Source organism: Sorex araneus, chromosome 4 (genome assembly GCF_027595985.1).
Source record: "Sorex araneus isolate mSorAra2 chromosome 4, mSorAra2.pri, whole genome shotgun sequence".
Lineage (NCBI taxonomy): Eukaryota > Metazoa > Chordata > Mammalia > Eulipotyphla > Soricidae > Sorex > Sorex araneus.
In genome coordinates, this window is record NC_073305.1 from 202588206 (window position 1) to 202608943 (window position 20738).

A 20738-nucleotide genomic window follows, 5' to 3' on the forward strand; every position below is an offset into this window, starting at 1 on the left:
ATACTTGGCCTAGTTGCGCATACCTGATGGTTGAATATTCAGCCCTGAGGTTCTGTGCTACTCAGGTCAGCAGCACTGGGGGTCACCAGAGCCATAGCCACCGCTGTTTGGGGTGAGGTAGGTCATTTGGTGCCAGGGCATTTGGGATTGAGTGCACAGAAAGCATATGCTCTAAATAGTCCTTTGAACTATTACTTTAACACATCCCTCTTCTATTGTTCTGCTGATTTTAATAGAGAGTTTTTACTTTCTTCTTAAGTATTGGAACATCAGTAGATCTATTTGTACTTCCAGGTCATGGCTCTGAAACCAATCGGGCTCCACTTGATGGCATTTAGAAACCAAACTTGCTCTTAGAATCCAAACTCTTGCTCTCCGAGAGTCTCCATTGTTCTAGGGATCTTTGCTTCTGTGTTCTTTCTGTGGGAGAATCCACGGAGTGTGTTAGAATGAAAAATCATCAGCCTATATAACAGATCTATTTCAAGTAATGATTGCAGAGTTTTGGTCTGCCACTGTATTTTGTAGATGTTTTAAACTACTATGACAATTTAAAGACACACTTTAAATTACACTTTTATTTCTATTATTCCATGTCAGGGGAAACTGGCAGAATTGTCCTCTTTACGTGTAAGACAAGCTTTTGCATCTTTGCCTAACATTACCTCTTCCCATTTCTTTCTTGATCTTTATGAAGTTTAAATCGCTATCTGGGGGGTTGGAGCAATAGCACAGTGGGTAAGGCGTTTGCCTTGCAGGCAGTGACCTGGGTTCGACTCCCAGCATCCCATATGGCCCCCCAAGCACCACCAGGATTAATTTCTGAGTGCAAAGCCAAGAGTAACCCCTGTGAATCGCCAGGTGTGACCCAAAAAGCAAAAAAAAAAAGAAATCTCTATCTGGAAGTCAGAATTTTATTTCAATAAAAAAATCTCTATCTGGGAGTCAGAATTTTATTTCAATAAAAAAACTCCTACCTTCTTGATGTGTGACCTTGATCAAGGTACTTTAACTCTCTAAGCCTCCATTGTTTTACTGACATTTCAGAATTAATAATAAATTCCATCTTATCTAATTATTCCTAAGATTGAATGAGATCATCAAAATACTTAGCAAAGTTCTCATAGGACCTGTCATTAATGTCACTAGTTTTTATTGCTATCTTTTTACCATGTGCCTCGCTTTGAATTTGATGGGTTGGAGTTAACACAGACTCTATTTGCCTTGATTATTCAGTTCTGTCTCCAGCTCTCTGGGCTTCATTGCCTTTTTCCATCTTCAGTTCCTTACATCTTAGTTGTCAAGTTTGATTCATTTCTCCAGTTGCTGAAGCAAATCTTGAATAAAGTCTTTATTTTAGGTTATTTGTGTTCTTTCTGTCTTTTAAAATTATTTTTATTATTATATTTATGTAAAGTGTTAATGGCAGTATTAGTATTTATGATCCTGATGTGTATAGTTATCAGACTTCACCAACATCAAAGTGCCCAAGACCCCTCACAAATGACCCATTATTATTTTTAGTTCACCTCATCATTACCCTCCATCACCCCTATCCTGTTTGGTACCTTCTGTTCTATAATTCAAGACCAGGGATTTGTCATTATTTGATGCTGTTTGATCCTATCCATTCTCATGTTGTATTTCTTTTTGTACCAGAGATGAATGAGATCAGCCAGTATTTGTCCTTGTCCCTTTTGTTTTTTATTTCACTTAATGTTATACTTTCAAATTGCTGCCAAATGAAATATTCCACCTTTATAAAATTTTGCTTTTGGGGTCACACCCAGCGATGCTCAGGGGTTACTCCTGACTCTGCACTCAGGAATTATTCCTGGTGGTGCTTGGGGGACCATATGAGATGCCAGGGATTGAATCCGGTTTGGCAACGTGCAAGGCAAACGCCCTACCTGCTGTACTATTGCTCCGACCCCCCACCTTTTCTTATAGGTGAAATACTACAACTTTTTTATCTGTTCATCATTGTTGGACATTTGGGTTGCATTTATATCTTGGCAATTGTGCTGAGTGATACAATGACCATCAATATACATAAATCTTTTCAAATTAACTTTTCTGCATTTTGGGAGAAGATTCCGAGAAGTGGAATTGCTGAATCATGTGGAAACTTTATTCTTACTTTTTGCAGAAATCTCCATGCTGTTTTCCACTGAGGCTGAACCAAAGGTCATTCCCAGCAAAAGTCTAAGTGGGTTTCTATTCCACTACATCCCTGTCAACACTGGCTATTTAGTCTTTTTTTTTTTTTTGCTTTTTGGGCCACACCCAGCGGTGCACAGGGGTTACTCCTGGCTCATGCACTCAGGAATTACTCCTGGCCGTGCCTGGTGGACCATATTGGATTCTGGGAATCCAACCTGGGTTGGCCACATGCAAGTCAAATGCCCTACCCACTGTGCTATCACTCCAGCCCTATTTCCAGTGTTTTTGATATATGCCCTTTGCACTGGTGTCAGATGATATCTCATTGCCTTGATAATAACTGACAATAAATGCTTTTTTCCTATGCCTACTGGTTGTCTGACTGACTTCTTTAGGGAAGTGTCCGTTCATCTCCTCTCCCCATTGTTGGATAGCTTTTATTGTCGTTGAGCTTTGCAGGTGCTTTATATATAGTAGATATCAGCCCCTAATCTGATATATTACACGCAAACCATTTCATTCAGTGGAGTGGTTTTTGAAATTTTATTTTAAAAGTTTTTGGTTGTGTGACCACACCCATATTGAAGAGATATTCCTGGCTCTGTGCTAGTAGTGACCACTTGTGGTATTGGGAGGTATGTTATATTGTGCCAGGGATTGAACTGAGGTTAGCTGCATGCAAGACAAGTGCCTTAGTTCCCATAAAATTTCTCTGGCCCACTCTTTATTTTAGCCCGAGCTTCCTTTGCCATGTAAAGACTTTTTAATTTTACGTGGTTCCATTTGTTTGGCTTTGGTTAGTCCATGCTTTTTCATTGCTTTTCTCTATAACCCCCAGCATTGCAGGTGGCAAACCCTCAACACGTGTAGCCATGGAAATTGAGATTGAGAAGAAATAGAATAAATGCAAACCTACAGTCTTTCAGGATCACTGGCCACATTTTTTTTTTTGCTTTTTGGGTCATACCCGGCAATGCACAGGGGTTACCTCCTGGCTTTGCACTCAGGAGTTACTCCCGGCGGTGCTCAGGGGACCATATGGGATGCTGGGAATCGAACCCGGGTCGGCCGCGTGCAAGGCAAACGCCCTACCTGCTGTGCCATTGCTCCAGCCCCTGGCCATATTTTGAGGGTGAGGGACCACGTGTCGTTGGTGGCCTGGATGTGGGAAGTACCGATACAGAACATCCATGAGGTTGGGATAAACAACTGCCAGTTCCGGGATAAACTCTGCATTGTTACCCCAGAGTTGCAGCCCTGTCAGAGAAACATTTCTAATGTTTTCACTTAGAAAGCAAATAACTTCTTTCTTTTTATTATTTCTTGTAGACATATGTGACTTTCTGTATTATCCTTGAAATTAAAAAATGGTAAGTCCTTTTGGTACTTAAGACTCTGTAGCACAGAAACATTTTTCTCCATCTCTCAATTACCTCTCGGATTAATTATTGTATACTGGTGATATCTGTAATCATAGTGGACTTTTAACATTTTAACTGAAAGTCAGTATCTTTAATTTAAAACCTCCTATGCTACAGTGGTGTATAGAGTTAAGTCTCCTTCAGCTAACGCCCCTCCCAGTACACTTACTACTCACAGCTTGGTGCTCATCTTTAGACGTGATTTATGCGAGTAGATACTCACCAAACACATACCACTGAGCTCTCCCCATTCGGTGATTAATATCACATTTACTGCTTTATGATTTGTTTTTCCACTTAATAATATTTATTAGAGATCTTTCCATACTTAAACATCAATTGTTCTTTATAAATATTTGGAAAAGTGTCACACTATCATTTATTTAACAACTGCCTTTTCGGCGAATGTTTGAATTTCAACAATTTGTTTTACTTTTCTGAGCAATGCCATGATGTGTACTTGTAATGTACATTAATTTCCCTGTGGAGTAGGACAGACGTCTAAAAAATTAGAAGCAGAAGAGTTGGTTAAAAAAATACATCTATTTTAGAGTCTTATAAGTACAGATGGTTCCCAGCTATGATGGTTTGACAGTGATATTTTGACTTTATGGTGGTGCAAAAGCAATAACCATTCTGTAGAAACTGTACATGAAATTTTGAAAATTAATTCTTACCCCTTGAACTAACAGTGAGGTCCTACACTCCTGTGACAAGCATCAGTGATGAGACTTACCTCTCTGGCAAATGGTTAATGCTCTCTGTGCTCTTTTCACTTTCTGCATCATTCAATCAATTCCAAGAGGCCACCTCTTTGGTATCAAGTGGACTTTGCCCAGTGTATTTCTGAGTAGTGTTCTGAGTACTTGGGTGGTAGGTGAGCCTAAGCTGATACGGTCAAGGTCATTAAATGCATCTCTGCAAACATAGTTTCCATGTACGATAGGGCTGGTAGTGAACTTATCGGATGTAGACTCATCATAATTCAGTGAAGATCTGTTGTGACAGGTTGCTTTCTAAACTGACTTCTCTGGTTGATAGTCACACCCGGACCAACAATATGGGGAAGACATTAATTAGAGCTTTCCATGCTGTCTTTAGCACTGCATAGTATTGTTTTAAATTTTTGGAAAATTTGATTGGATGGGGCCATCTGGCCAGTGTCCCCTCCCAATTCCCTGTGTGTGGACCCAGTGCCAGGGTCTCTGTCAGTGGGGACTCAGCCCTCCATGGCTGCATGGCGCTGAGCGTTCACTTCCACTGCAGACTTCTCCCAGATTGCTCTTGCTCTGAGCCCCAAACCCACTTACCCACTTTGACCTCCGTTATCACACTAAGAACCGAAGGGACCCTGGTGGTACTGTCTGATGTCATGTGACTGGGATTCTGAAAGGTGGCAGGTTTTATAAATGGGCAGTTGTGAAAGGCTACTGTCAACCATGACTTTGCAATTAATCACTTGGGTTTCTGTGTATGGAGGCAAAAACATAGATTCAATATTTTATGAAAACACAAGTAAATTGTGTATGTTTGCAAGATAATTTTCAGTTATTACTTTATTAATGGGCTGGAGCGATAGCACCAAACCGGGGAGCTTGCCAGGCTCTGCCATGCAGGCAGGATACTTTTGGGAGCTCACTGGGCTCTCCAAGAGGGGTGGAGGAATCGAACCCGGGTCGGCCGCGTGCAAGGCAAATGCTCTACCTGCTATAATAAATTCCTGGCAAGCTACCCGTGGCGTATTCGATATGCCAAAAACAGTAACAACAAGTCTCACAATGGAGACGTTACTGGTGCCCGCTTGAGCAAATCAATGAGCAATGGGATGACAATGCTACAGTGATACTTTATTAACAGTTTGGGGGCTTTTCTAAGATACGTTCAGAAGGCTCTAGATGCTTTCCGTGTCAGGGTGGAAGAAGTGGCGCTGCCCAGGGACTGTGGGATGATGGAGGCTTGCTGGGGGTCTACAAAAGGCCTTAGTCCCTCTACTATCCCCCGATCCATATCTTTATTTTTTTTTGTCAGACCTCAGCCCTCACTTTATTTTTTGAAACTTTATTTAAACACTGTGATCTACAAAGTTATTCATAATACACTCATTTCAGGTATTCAATATTCCCATGCCAATCCCACCACCCGCATGACCTTCACTCCACAAATGTCCCAAGTTACCTTTCCACCCCTTGAGAGGCACAAAATAATTTAACTTTAATTGCTTATTACAACACATGTCTCTCCATGCTGTCAATAAAGTCATTGTTTGAGGATTGACTGAGCTGTTCGGTGCAAGGGGAACCTTCCATGTTATTGTTTTCTCTCATTAAACGTAGTGGACTTCTACTCAACTTTTCCATCTAATTTTCTGTGCTCTCACTGGGCTGTCAGCACTGCAGAATGTGAAGATGGCATGTGGTCAGATCTGAGGCTGTGTGCCCCAGGAACGGTGGAACTGGAATAATTCACTCAGCAGCCTGGCATCTACCCTGGCCATTCATACGTCTCAGAAGTTGGCTGTGGAGGAAACCCGGGATTTTTTGTAAGGCAGACACTTGGACCACCCTCATCTCAAGAAGGATCCAGAGATCTGGGTGGCCCATATCTTATGAAAATTTTTACACATTACATATTCCACACCTTATGAAACAACACTGTGTTCTACTGAACAAGTATTTCATAATTGATTTAATAAATTTAATTGAATTTATTCATACTTTTATATATGATCTGAAGAGAAATCAGAGTATAAAACCAGAGACTATAAAATAATGCTCCCGGAAATGTGTATATAAAAACCAGAGACTATAAAACAATGCTCCCCAAAGTGTGTGGCACTCGACCTCTTATAGCCTAGTTCTCCCTCTCAGAGAACCTGGCAAGGTACCGAGAACATCCTGCCTGCATGGCAGAGCCTGGCAAGCTCTCCGTGGCATATTCGATATGTCAAATATGGTAATAATGATAGGTCTCATTCGCCTGACCCTGAAAGAGCCTCCAATGTGGCACTGCTGGGAAGAATGAGTGAAAAGAGGCTGCTAAAATCTCAGGGCTAGGACGAATGGAGATGTTACTGGCACCTGTATGAGCAAATCAATGATTAACAGGATGACAGTGATACAGTGATTCAGTTGTTCATACTTTTGAACTACCATTATAGTTATATATTAATAACACTGAATATTAATATAACTAGAAGCAAAATAGTTAAAGGGTGCATATGGAAATGTATGCAAATTGACAGCAGGCCTTCATTAGATTAACTAAACATTTCTGCTCTCCTCATGACTATATTTCCGGCTTCCTAAATCTTATGTGTATATAGTACAGAACATCTTTACTTTTGTGTTTTTTAATTGATGTAGGACCTGTGTAAGAGAGTAAATAAATTCTTAACGTACAAATCCTTAGTGTAAAGCTTGCTGAAGATTTACATGCATTTACATATAAGCATCCGCTAAATCAAGATGTTGTATATAAGCAAGAACATGGAAACTCTCCTTCTTCTTTATATATACCTGCTCTTCTTGAACTACAAAATAACATGCAAGCCCTCTTTTGTGTAAGACTTTTACATTTTATACTTGCATCTTTGAGAGCAATAAATCCATGAAGCATTCTTTCATCTGTGTAGTGCTAGGTTGTATAAATATATCACTATTTACTTATTCATTCTCCTGACAGCAGCACTTGGGTGATTTGCAGAGTTTCACTGTTATGGAAAAGCTTCTGTGCACAGGCTTATGGCCATTAGTTGGATGCATGTGATTCTTTCTCTGGGGCATGCATTTAGAAATTGAGCTCCTAGGTCAGAGCAGATGCATGTTTAGTTTTAACACGTGGAGCCAAATAGTTTTGTGAAGTGTTGTACCAATTCACACCTCACCAGAAATGTAACTGAGTGTTTTCTCATTTGCTTGCTGGGCAAGTACTTTTATTTTTTTAATTTTTATTTGTAACATGTATTTTTATTTGTAACATGCCTGTTAGAATTTCTTCACCATTATAATTTTTGTCCTTAGCTTAATTGGGTCTGTATACTTTGTAAAAATGCTATTTTAGCAAGATTTTTAAAAAATAACAGTATTGCTTTTGTTTTCTGTCTGTAAATTTTAATTTAGCACAGCGGGTAGGGCGTTTGCCTTGCACATGGCCAACCTGGGTTTGATTCTTCTGTCCCTCTTGGAGAGCCCACAAGCTACCGAGAGTATCCCGCCTGCATGGCAGAGCCTGGCAAGCTCCTCGTGGTGTATTCAATATGCCAAAAACAGTAACAACACGTCTCACAATGGAGACATTACTGGTGCCCGCTCGAGCAAATTGATGAACAATGAGATGACAGTGCTACAGTCCTAAAATTGGGGCCACACCAGCCATTCTCAGGGGGACTCTGAGGTGCTATATATTGCATATACTAGGCATGTGCCTGTGGTCTAATCTCTTGAACTATCTACCGAGGTCTCAGACATGCCTTTAAAAAAATTTTTTTATTTTATTTTATTGAATCATCGTGAGATAGTTACAAGCTTTCATGTTTGGGTTACAATCTCACAATGATCAAATACCCATCCCTCCACCAGTGCACATTCCCACCACCAATATCCCGGGTATACCACCCCCTTTCCCACCCTCCCCCTGCCTCTATGGCAGACAATATTCCCCATACTCCCTCTCTACTTTTGGGCATTATAGCTTGCAACACAGACACTGAGAGGTCATCATGTTTGGTCCATTATCTACTTTCGGCATGCATCTCCCATCCGGACTGGTTCCTCCAGCCATCATTTTCTTAGTGATCCCTTCTCTATTCCATCTGCCTTCTCCCCTCTGCTCATGAAGCAGTCTTCCAGCTATGGGGCAATTCCCCTGGCCCTTGTATCTACCGTCCTTGGGTCAGCCTCATGTGATGCTACCCTACACTCCACAAATGAGTGCAGTCCCTCTAAGATATGTTTTTTAACCATTACAATGGTGCCTTTTAATGAGAAACCACTTAAAATTTGGTCAATTCCAGTGCATTTATTTTTATATTGTTTTATACAGTGGAATTAACGGCAATGTTACAACTATTTTGTGTCCGACTTACTAAATTGCTATCTGCTCCAAGGTCCGAGAGATATTTTGCTCTATTTACTTGCTTAATCTTTATTATTTGATCATTCACAGATAAGGTCATAATCCACTTCTAATCAATATGTAATGGTGTGAGACAGTATTTATTTTGCTAAGCCTTTTTAAATGGTGGAATTGAACAAAGAAGTAACAATTTAGAGAACCTAAATATACTGTAACCTCTTATTGTCAATTGAACATTGGTCTCTCACCTAGATAAATCTATATTCAGCACCCTAAACATTGCACACGGCAAGTTCACATAAGCTTGTTCCTGAGTTCTCATCAGAGAATTTTAAAAGCTGTAGATCTTATGTTTGGTTCTAATGCATTTTAAGGATAATTTCAAGCTACTTTTTCTATATGGTGTGAAAGGGAGTTGCAAATTTATTCTTTTGCAAGTATATATCCAATGATCTCAACTATATTGTTGTAATAATTGTTTCTCCCAATGAGTTTTGTTGGCATACCCAGAAAAATATTAATCAAGCAATGGAGGGATAGTACAGGAGTTAAGGCAGGAGCTTCCATTCAGCTGACCCTATTGAGTCCCAGGGCACCTATGGTTACATCTTACATGACTCCAGAACACTGGCGGGTACATTCCTGGATGCCGCAAAACCACCACCCAAGCAACATTGCATCCTCAGGCCCTCACACTGAATCTCCAACTGGGCTGGCAGAGAGTTGTCTCCTGAGCACTGTTTGGGAAGTTACCTCCCCAAATATAATAGTGACTGACCATGACAAATCAGTAGACTTAGAGGAGGCCAATGGGAGGCAAAGAGACAAACTCGTAATTTCTAGAACTCAGCACAATGTTAAAATAAGATGTTTCTTGGCTTATCACAGAATCTTGCCTAAAGTCCCTGGTTACGGACACGAAGTAGCCCTCCAGCATAGCCCAGAGGGGGCTTCCCAGGAGCTGCAGGCTGCAATGTGGAAGAATGTGGAGGCAAGGGCAGGTAGTCTCTGTCACTGTCACTGTCATTGTCATCCCGTTGTTCATTGATTTGCTTGAGTGGGCACCAGTAATGTCTCCATTGTGAGACTTGTTGTTACGGTTTTTGGCATATAGAATACACCATGGGTAGCTTGCCAAGTTCTGCGTGCGGGCGAGATACTCTCGGTAGCTTGCCGGGCTCTCCGAGAGGGGCAGGGGAATCGAACCCGGGTCAGCTGCGTGCAAGGCGAATGCCCTACCTGCTCTGCTATCACTCCAGCCCAGGTAGTCTCTGTGAAAAAAAAAATACAGCCTTTGCTATTCTCAGCCTCTCCAGTATTGGATTCAACCCTGGGAAACAGTGTTGCTTCAAACCTCTGACTCCCCAACTCTGCGATTCTATTTTGAAGATGTCTGATGAGTTGGACACTGCGTTTGGCACCTATGGCAGGCTTCTTCTCAGTGCATCTGGCAGTCTGGCTGAGAGACACCACTCCTCCCACCCACTTAAGCCAACAGCAGAACAGATTGGTGATGAGTGACAGGCTTAGCCAAGCAGACAGACTCGGCTCCTCCCATCTTCCAGCCCGCTGCTAGTAAAGTAGGTCACATTTCCTAAAGCTTGTTTTCAGCTAGCAAGGGGCCTGTTCCTGTTGTGCAGGCTCCGGTCTCCAGTTGCTGCCTAAACCCAACTCTCCCTGTGCCACCTAATCCGTACCCAGACCCCTGCAACCCCAACAGGGGATGAAGGCTGCTGGACTCTGGAAATACTCGGCTTTGGGGCTGGAGTGATAGCACAGCGGATAGGGCGTTTGCCTTGCACGCGGCCGACCCGAGTTCGATTCCCAGCATCCCATATGGTCCCCTGAGCACCGCCAGGAGTGATTCCTGAGTGCATGAGCCAGGAGTCACCCCTGTGCATTGCTGGGTGTGGCCCAAAAAGGAAAAAAAAATCTTCGGTTTTAACGGCCACACAGAGACCCTCAATATAGCTGCGCAGGGGCCTGGAGTCTGAAGGCCAGCCCCAAGGCTGAGTGAACTTACCCGAATTCCCTGGTCACTGCTGTGGAGCCCCTTAAAGGAAACTTGCTGCAAAGGTACCAAGTAAGTACTCCAAATTGAATGCTCCAAGAAGCCTAAGAAGTGTGAATTTGGCACAGAACCACTGCATGGGAACCATAGGCACCCCTGGTCAACATCGAGGTCTTCATAAACAGGATTTGCAGATACCCAGGACACTTAGGATTTTGGACATCCAGTGGCAGCACCAGCGCATTCAAACTTGGTCCTACAAACCTTCTCCAGATGCTCACAACCTCATGCCACAGCACCCAGAAGAGCTGAACTTTGGCACTAAAATGGATGCTGGGGGGCTGGAGTGATAGCACAGCGGGTAGGGCATTTGCCTTGCATGCGGTTGACTCGGGTTCGATTCCCAGCATCCCATATGGTACCCTGCGCACCTCCAGCAGTAATTCCTGAGTACAGAGCCAGGAGTAACCCCTGTGCATCGCCGGGTGTAACCCCCAAAAAAGCAAATAAATAAATAAATAAAATGGATGCTGGATGCTGACCAATACATGTCTCCCAAGATAAGATATTCAGAAGAGCGATTATCAGGAACTCGTGATTCCAATTACTAGTTGTTATTCGGGTTTGGTCCGGCAGGATATTCGAACCACAGCTGCAGCTGGAGCCGTGTCGCAGTCCAGGTCCACTAGACTACAGAGTTAGAGCTGCCGCAGAGACTCTGTGACCGCAAATTCCCAGAGTTCCAACAGGTCCGCACAATTCCCAGAGTTCCAACAGGTCTGCACAAGTTTAGGGCCACCGTCATGGCCTCACATTTGCCATTGTGAACCTTCTGGTGCTGTCCAGACTAGCTCAGACTTGGACCTTCAGCTATCACTCACATAGCACCTGACACCATGAGAAAATGGGGGAATTCACTTGCGTCAGTGGACCCAAACAAAGGCAGAGGAAGGACTGCAAAGACAGAATTTTCTAGACTCCTTTAGGAAGATTTTCAAGCAAGAATCCATGCAATTCACTGAAATAAGGAAATCAGTGGAAGAGAACCTAAATAAGAACAGAGGAAGTAAGGGGAAGAAAATGAGGAAAGATTCAGATAGAAATCATTGAGTTAAAGAGAATAATAGTTGAACTGACTGAAAAAACAAACAAACAAACATTAGCGGGGGTCCAAAGCATAACCAAAAACATGTAAGAACAACTCTGTGAGTATAAGGATAAAATAAATTATCAAAAAAGAAGAGAAAAAAATTTTAATGAAGTAAGCACGAGAAAGTTATAGGACAACATCAAGAACAACATAGGGGAATGAACATAGAAAAGAGGAGGATCATGGGGCTGGAGCGATAACACATCAGGTAGGGTGTTTGCCTTGCACTCGGCTGACCTGGGTTTGATTCCCAGCATCCCATATGGTCTCCTGAGCATCGCCAGGAGTAATTCCTGAGTGCAGAGCCAGGAGTAACCCCTGTGCCTTGTCAGGTGTGACCCGAAAAGCAAAAAAGAAAAAAAAGGGACATTCATAAGTTGAAGAAACAATAGCCAATAATTTCTCCAATCTAAGGAGAAAGATATTCATGTTCAGAAAGTTTTCCCAACATCCAAACAAAATAAACTAAAACAGGAGAATACCAAGACACGTTATAATAAAAACTGCAAGAGCAAAATAGACTCATAAAATTAGCAAAAGAAAGGATAAGATTCATACAGAAAGAAACACAAGATTCATAACACATATTTCAACTGAAACACTACAGAATAGAGGTAAATGGTATAATATATCCAAACCACTGAAAGAAAAAGACCTCCAATCATACATCCTCTATTCAATTAGGTTTCAGTCACATTCAAAAAAGTAATAAAACATTATTAATTTTTAGATAATTAATATTAATTGCCACCAAAATAGCTCTACAAGAAATTCGGAATAGTTTTCTATAAAAGAAAAAAAATTTTCCAGTGAGAAGTAATAAGATACATAGAACATAAAATGTGGATAAAGAAAATAATAATTGGGTCTCCTGAATGAACTCAAGAATTAATTGTTTTAAATTTAAAAGTGAGGTTTGGGGTGGGAGAGAATTTGGGACATTGGTGAAGGGAAGCTGACACTGGTAGTGGAGTTGGTGTTGAAATATTGCATGCCTAAAACTCAACTACAACTTTGTAAATCACAGTTCTTTCATAGAAAATGAATTTAAAATGGGAAATAAGTGTGCTTATTGTAACCTGTATATATATAAGATATGGACTGGACCCTAAGTACAAAAATGCTTAGGAGACACAACAAGAAGAGGTAAATGGAAGCTGAATGCTGCACAACAAGAAGGTATCAAAGTTCAAGCAGGAAAATCAAGGAAGGCCAAAGAAACAAAGAAAAACTGGAGGAAAAAACCAAATTAATGTAGAATGTAGCACTGTAGCACTGTCTTCCTGTTGTTCGTTCATCGATTTGCTCGAGCGGGCACCAGTAACATCTCCATTGTGAGACTTGTTGTTACTGTTTTTGGCATATCGAATACGCCACGGGGAGCTTGCTAGGATCTGCCATGTGGGCAGGATACTTTTGGTAGCTCGCTGGGCTTCCAAGAGGGGCAGAGGGATCAAACCCGGGTTGGCCGAGTGCAAGGCAAATGCCCTACCTGCTATAATAAATTCCTTTATAGCAATAATTTCTCTAAATGTCAATGGGTTGAACTGACTAATCAAAAGGCACAGGTGACTGGATAGATCCAAAGGCATGACCCACCTTTCTGCTGCTGATTGGAGATACCCCCAAATTTTAAGAATAAATATAGAATAAAAGTAAAAGGTTGACAACAACCATAAAGGCAAACTGGAGCATTAAAAAATCAGAAACAGGGGCCAGAGTGATAGAACAGCGGGGAGGGCATTTGTCTTTCACGTGGTCGAGCTGAGTTCAATTCCCGGCATCCATATAGTTCCCCAAGCACCGCCGGGAGTAATTCCTGAGTGCACAGTCAGGAGTAACCCCTCAGCATTGCTGGGTGTGACCCAAAAAACAAAAAGGGAAGAGAAGAAAAGAAACCTCAGAAATAGTTATACTTTTGTCACACTAAATAGATATCAGGCTAAAAACAAAACGTAGTAAGAGACCAAGATGAACCATATCAATTGAACAAGGGATCAGTATGTCAAGAGGATTTAAACCATAGCCCAAGAAATGTATACCTCTTTCCTTTCATTCTCTCTAAATGTCCTTGAGGTGTATTAATCCTACTTTTTAAAAATAAAATGGGTTGCTCTGAAGAAAAACAACAAACAAGTATGCATCAAATAGAGGGACTGAAGTTGTTTTGCTTTCTTTCGTTTTTAATTTTTTAAATTTTATTAAATCACTGTGAGATAGTTACAAGCTTTCATGTTTGGGTTACAGTCTCACAATGATCAAACACCCATCCCTCCACCAGTGCACATTCCCCACCACCAATATCCCAGGTATACCACCCCCTTTCCCACCCTCTCCCTGCCTCCATGGTAGACAATATTCCCCATACTCTCTCTCTACTTTTGGGCATTATAGCTTGCAACACAGACACTGAGAGGTCATCATGTTTGGTGAGGGACTGACGTTTTTTTAAGCAATTGCTTAACATGGAGGTTTTTGGAGGACCATGTGTATTGGTGAGATTTGAACCATTATTGCAGCCACAGCTGCATTCAAGGCAAGTGCCTTGGCCTACATATGATTTCTCTGGTTTTCAACATTATAAAGATGGTCAAATGATGAATGAATCTGCCAAAATCTCCAGTATTTAATAAAATTACAACAAAGTCCATTATTAAATAGTATAATGAAAATAGTGGTGTATTGATAGGAAAAAGCACATGTCGATAAAAGGAAGATCAAATTTAATGTATTGATATTAAATATAATTGACTCAATAATTGAAGAAAATTCATGAATGCCTTTAAAGGGAATTTATGGAAATATTCTCAAATATGAACATGGAGCATTAAGTTCGAGTTCTAGCAGGAATGGACCGTAATGGACATATTATCACAGCTCAGAAAAGAACATTAAGTTGTGCAGGGTGTACACATTAAATTTTTCTCAAAACTCCCAGAAGCAAAATGGAAAATAGTAGTCATTGTTGAATCATGGTTTAATTGGCAAACAAAGGCATGATGGAAAGTTAACACATCAGCTTGTGTGACCCTGATTGCAGCAATAGACATTCATGCAACGGTGTGGCCTGAAGTAATTGCACATTCCCCTGTTACTTCAAATAGTTTTCAAATTGCTTCAGAGATTACTACGGAAATTGTATAAAGATAATCTAGAGAATGGTTGGCTTGTTTTGGACTACATAAGCTATAAACCCCAGAAACTATAAGGTCTTTTAAGTCAGACAAGACACTTTAGTATTTCTACCCCTTCTTACTCTCCAATCATGAACCCCATTAAAGAACTATTTCAAAACATATTCATGAAAAACATTTTGACGGATTTTTTTTTCTTTTAAGGTCACACCCAGCGATGCACAGGGGTTGCTCCTGGCTCTGCACTCAGGAATTACTCCTGGCGGTGCTCAGGGGACCATATGGGATGCTGGGAATCAAACCTGGGTCAGCCGTGTGCAAGGCAAACGCCCTACCTGCTGTGCTATCTTTCCAGCCCCTAGCTGATCCTTTTAGAAGTGAAATTTAGTTATTTAGTTATTGATGTTATCAATCAGTGAGTTGCAACCATTATGCCTACACATTGTCATAATTATTTTATGAATATCTATAAAATGATCCCAGACAGTGGAAAGAGAACTTGAAGTGGTGAGAGACATGAAGAAAGTGGCAAGAGAAATAAAGCAATAAGTATTTTTGATAAGTATTTTATTTTTATTATTATATACATGTAAGCAATAATATGCTTAATTTATTATGCTTTTATGCAATATTTATTTATATTACAAAGTTTAAGAAAACATTTCTGTGAAAAATTTTATCTGTAAATGGGTGAATTTTATTTGTGGAAGATGACTGATTTGCAATTACACATAGGTGTGGTTGATCATTATTATGAATGATGAACAGATGTAAAGCCCTTCATTCAGGGCAAATTCTTCTAGGAGAATCTAAAGGACAAAATCTCTTCTAAGTGTTCAGCACTCTAGATTTCTGCTAGAGGATCCGCCGAAGGGCGGGATTCCTTCTAAAGGTGTGTTGCTTTCTCCTTCCCTTTGTCAGTATTCATTTAAACAGTCATCTTAAATTTTCTTCTTAATAATATTTCTAGTTATTTTGTATGGACATAGTAAGTGATATATTAAGCTTAAAGGATGGTCCTTCCTGGGGACATCTCGCTATATATCACAGACTATAGTCCTCAGACCAAGTTAGTCTTTCCTAACTCCAGCAGGGTACTCATTCAGTTACTTCATTTTTGCGTCATGACAGAGTTTGTTCCATGACCGTGCTCTTAACTTATTATACTTTTTATGGCTCTTAGCCTGTCCGTTTTCAGTGGTGGACTAGCTTATGGCTTGCCCTGGGTTCATCCTTGTTCCTTGCCGGGACCCTCCTTTTAGGATGTTAGGAACTAAGGATAACTGAAGCTTAAGTCAAGTAAATATGACAAGTGCCCAGTAGTAAATATTATTTGAGTAAATTAACTCCCATGTTATAAAAGCATAGCATTAACAAAAAGTATGTTGTCCTAAAATAATCTATGGACATAAAGGACATAAAGAAAAGAGAATAGCAATATTTACTTACATATAGAAAATGGAAGAACAACAGGGAAACTGGATGGATGTTAACGGTGAGGATTGAGATTCCCAGTTACTTGAGCACTGATCTGTTGAGTTATTTACACCAGATGACTACTAATACTACATCTGCTGTTCAGATTATTTTTCATATTGTTTGAGTATACCCTGAAAACTGTGAGTAAAATTTAAAATTAGGTGAAAAAAAAACCCTACCAATTTCTTTTCCCTAAGATTTCTTAACTTAGTAGGAGGGCTTTATTCCTCCATATAGCTTTTAGCAGTATTTGGCCAGTGTCTTTAAAAACTGTGATGCTTATCTTTATAGAAACTGTGTTAAATCTGTATAATGCTTTGCATTGTTATCGGGAGGGGTGGGGACAAACCCAGCAGTGCTTGGGGCTTACTCCTGACTCTGTGCTAAGGGATCACTATTGAAGGGCGCAGGGGAGCGTATGTATGTGGTGATGGAGAGTGAACTTTGGTCAGCTGTATGCAAGGCAAGTGTTTTACCCTCTGTAATATTTCTCTGACCTCTTTTCTCTAAACTCACACAGATTTTTGATGGACATTTTTTTCTTTCAATATGTTAGCTTTGGATCATCATGGTCTCTGGTGAGAAATCAACTACTAGGTGTGTCTACAAGTGAGTAGTTCTGACTGGAGTGATAGCACAGCGGCTGGGGCGCTTGCCTTGCACGGCGGCCAACCCGGGTTTGATTCCTCTGTGAGCAGTTTGGTCTGGAGCAATAGCACCATGGGTAGGGCATTTGCCTTGCACATGGTTGACTTGGGTTCTCTATCCCTCTCGGAGAGCCCGGCAAGCTACTGAGAGTATCCTGCCCGAATGGCAGAGCCTGGCAAGCTACTCGTGGCGTATTCGATATGCCAAAAACAGTAACAAGTCTCACAATGGAGACGTTGCTGGTGCCCGCTCGAGCAAACTGATGAGCTACATCCTTGATTGCTCATCAAGGATGACAGTGCTACAGTGCTACAAGGGAGTTCAAGGACAGAATAGCAAATGTCCCCAGAAAGAAGAGCTCCTGACTTCCTCAACCACAATTTTCGAGAGATAGCAGAGTAACAGAGAGAAGGGGGCTCTTATGTTAGAGAGGTAGGGCGTTGCTCCTTGGACTTTCAGCCAACCGCAGGCTTTGTACCACGGTGGCAGTTACTATGAAGGCTGAGATGGTAGAATCTGAGTTGATTATCCATTGGATTCCTTCTTCACTTAGTCTCACTGGTTTTGTGGTTTTAGAAAACTTCTTTCTAAACGCTCGTCTGTAGTTTCCAGTGTTGCGGTTTTCTTTCTAATTTTACACTTTCTTATTCTTTTAATAGAAATTGGGGAGAAGGAAAATGAAGCATTGTCTTTTAACAATGCTTACGGCTTCTTGAATTGCCTTTACATTACAGATAAGCAGTGAAGTAGGGGAAAGCATGAAGAAAATTACCACAATAAAAAAAAAATTAAATGCCTCTTCACAGATAGCTTATGTTCTTTGCTCTGTGCTGTTGCAATCAGGGAGGGATGTTCAGGATGGATCAGAAACTAATCTCTAATCTCTATGGGTTTATAAATCTCTTGTAACACTGTAGCACTGTCATCCTGTTGCTCATTGACTTGCTTGAGTGGGCACCAGTAACGTCTCCATAGTGAGACTTATTGTTACTGTTTTTGGCATGTCGAATAGGCCACAGGTAGCTTGCCAGGCTCTGCCATGTGTGCAGGATATTCTTGGTAGCTTGCCGGGCTCTCCAAGAGGGGCAGAGTAATCAAACCTGGGTTGGCCATGTGCAAGGCAAACACCCTACCGGAAGTGCTATCGCTCCAGTCCGGAACATACACATAAAGCAAGAAGTGATTCCAATAGTTAAATTTGTGTTGTGAAGTCCTGTTAGCTCACATTAGTTCTTACACCAGAAGTTCCTTTCCTGACATGTAGGTGGAAAAGACGGAGAGAGTTCTCTACGGGGTGAGAACACCTGGGAAGCAGCTCTATGCTCGACAGTCTCATAAGACTGGGAAGTGTCCAAGGAAGCCAAAAGAAAGCAGGGTCCCAGTCTTGCCAAAATGACTCAACCAAAGAAATGCCACTTTTTTTTAACCTCTGGGAAATATATTTTATCCTCAAAGTCAAGTAAATAAAATCCCCCCAATGATACGACTATTTGGGTTTCTACTTCTCAGGCAAGAAAAACCATCCTTGTGAGGGTTGATGGGGGGACTCTCACTTGCCAACATTCTCTACAGGTTTAATAGGATAGATTACTGTCGAGCTTCCTGGAGTCAAAACAAGCAACCAGCAGAGGTTGCTGGAGTCAGAGCCACAAGATCTTCCAGAAATCACAGAGGAAACTCCAGTGAGAGAACATAACCACATGAGTTCAGCTTGATTTCCACCCTCTCCTTTCCTGGAAATCACTGACGGAAACCCAGGCTTGGCAATACAACCTGTAAGTGATGGAGCCAAGATCGAGATTAGCAACATGTGTGGCACATTCTGAGCTTGTGGCTCCGTGTGACTGACCAACTGCTTAAGTGTGCACATTGCAAAGGGGTTGGAAGGGTCTGGGCCAGGATGTTTAGACAGGCTGAGTCGGACAGGGCTTCGCGATGGTGTTCTGATCCCACAGCCACAGTCCCTGCCTGTGGAGCCCTCAAAAACCCGACAGTCTCCTTGAATTTCATGGGAAGCCAGTGCCTTTTGAATTTCCTGGGAGCACAGTTAAAGTTAGCAGCAGGCTACCGAGGTTCCAAGCTCTGTGTGTATGACACCAGCATGTGTCATCCCCTTGCTCATTGGTTTGCTTGAGCGGGCACCAGTAACGTCTCCATTGTGAGACTTGTTAATGTTTTTGGCATGTCGAATATGCCACGGGTAGCTTGCCAGGCTCTGCCGTGCGGGTGGGATACTCTCGGTAGCTTGTGTATCTCCCTCCAAGACTGCCTGGCATTTATTTCTATCTTCCAGTCTGCATTGGCATCAGACACTCTCATTTGCCCAATTGATGGCAGTGCCAGGCTGATCCTGGATCTATCTGAAGCCTCAGAACTGGTCACAGAAATGAACAGTTTACTGCAACATTGGGCGTGGGACTCCTTCCATGGCAAACGTGTAGAACAACCTGACACAGGCTGCAATTTTCTCTCATGCCACAAGGTGGAGAAAGGAAGGAAGAAATGAATGAGGAAACGTTTGAAAGTAGTTTATTAGAGCCGATAAACTCACCTGGTACTTGCTTTTCGGCTGCAAAAACATCGATCTCTCAATCTATTATCTGACATCACTGGATACCTAAAGGTACCTCACATTAATCATGGAAAGTTAAGTTCAATGGGTCCACCATGAAATTAATCTCCAAGGACTCTCATTCCTCCACCTGGGTAAGACCTGGTCTTCCACCACCACCCATGATCAGCTTCTGCACACCACCGTAACGATCCAAGTCTTCATGACTAATCTCCTGCTGTCCTCTGGACCTTTGCACAGGCCGACCCTTCTGCTAGGAATGCCCTTCTCCCCTCTGTCAGTTACCTGCTTGGTCCTCTCCCTCCAAGAATCCCCCAGCCAGAAGCATGGGCAAAGGAGGGGGTGATATATATTTTAGGAAGTCGCAGAAGTCAGAAGAGAATGGAGAGGGGAGGAGGGGAGAGTTGGGCTCCCATGGTAGCCACATCTTGGGGTTTCACTGTTGAGAGAAATCTACTAAAACACCCACAACATTAAATGTAGACGACAGGCATGGTCTTCTCTAAGTGCTGGGCCTGTTCTCCTACTTGAAGAAGGGTTTTTTTTTCTTTTTGGGTCACACCCGGTGATGCACAGTGGTTACTCCTGGCTTTGCATTCAGGAACCACTCAGGAATTACCCCTGGCGGTGCTCAGGGGACCATATGAGATGCTGGGAATTGAACCCAGGTCGGCCGCGTGCAAGGCAAATGCCCTACCCGCTGTGCTATCACTCCAGCCCCTAAGAAGTGTTTTTAAGTGGGAGATGCTCCTTTCTTTGAGTACAGACTCCTCCCCTGGGGAGCCTCCCGGGCCGCTTCTGCTCTCCCAGCTGGACTAATGCCTGCACTTCTGCACCCTTCACCTCCTCACAGTCCCTGCTAGACGCCTTCTGGGACGAGAGTGTCTGATGCCAGCTGCCGGCAGGGATTGGCAGCCTCTGGACCGAGGGCAATGTGTGGGCGCTGTGAAGACCTTGAGTCCAGCTCAGTCCCCGTCCAGGAGAATCCAGACACCAGCTACTCAAACGCCAGAATGAGCCTGGCTTCTCGGAGAGTTAAGGAATTCCTGGACAGGCTGGTGGAACGAAAATGAAAACAAAAACAAAA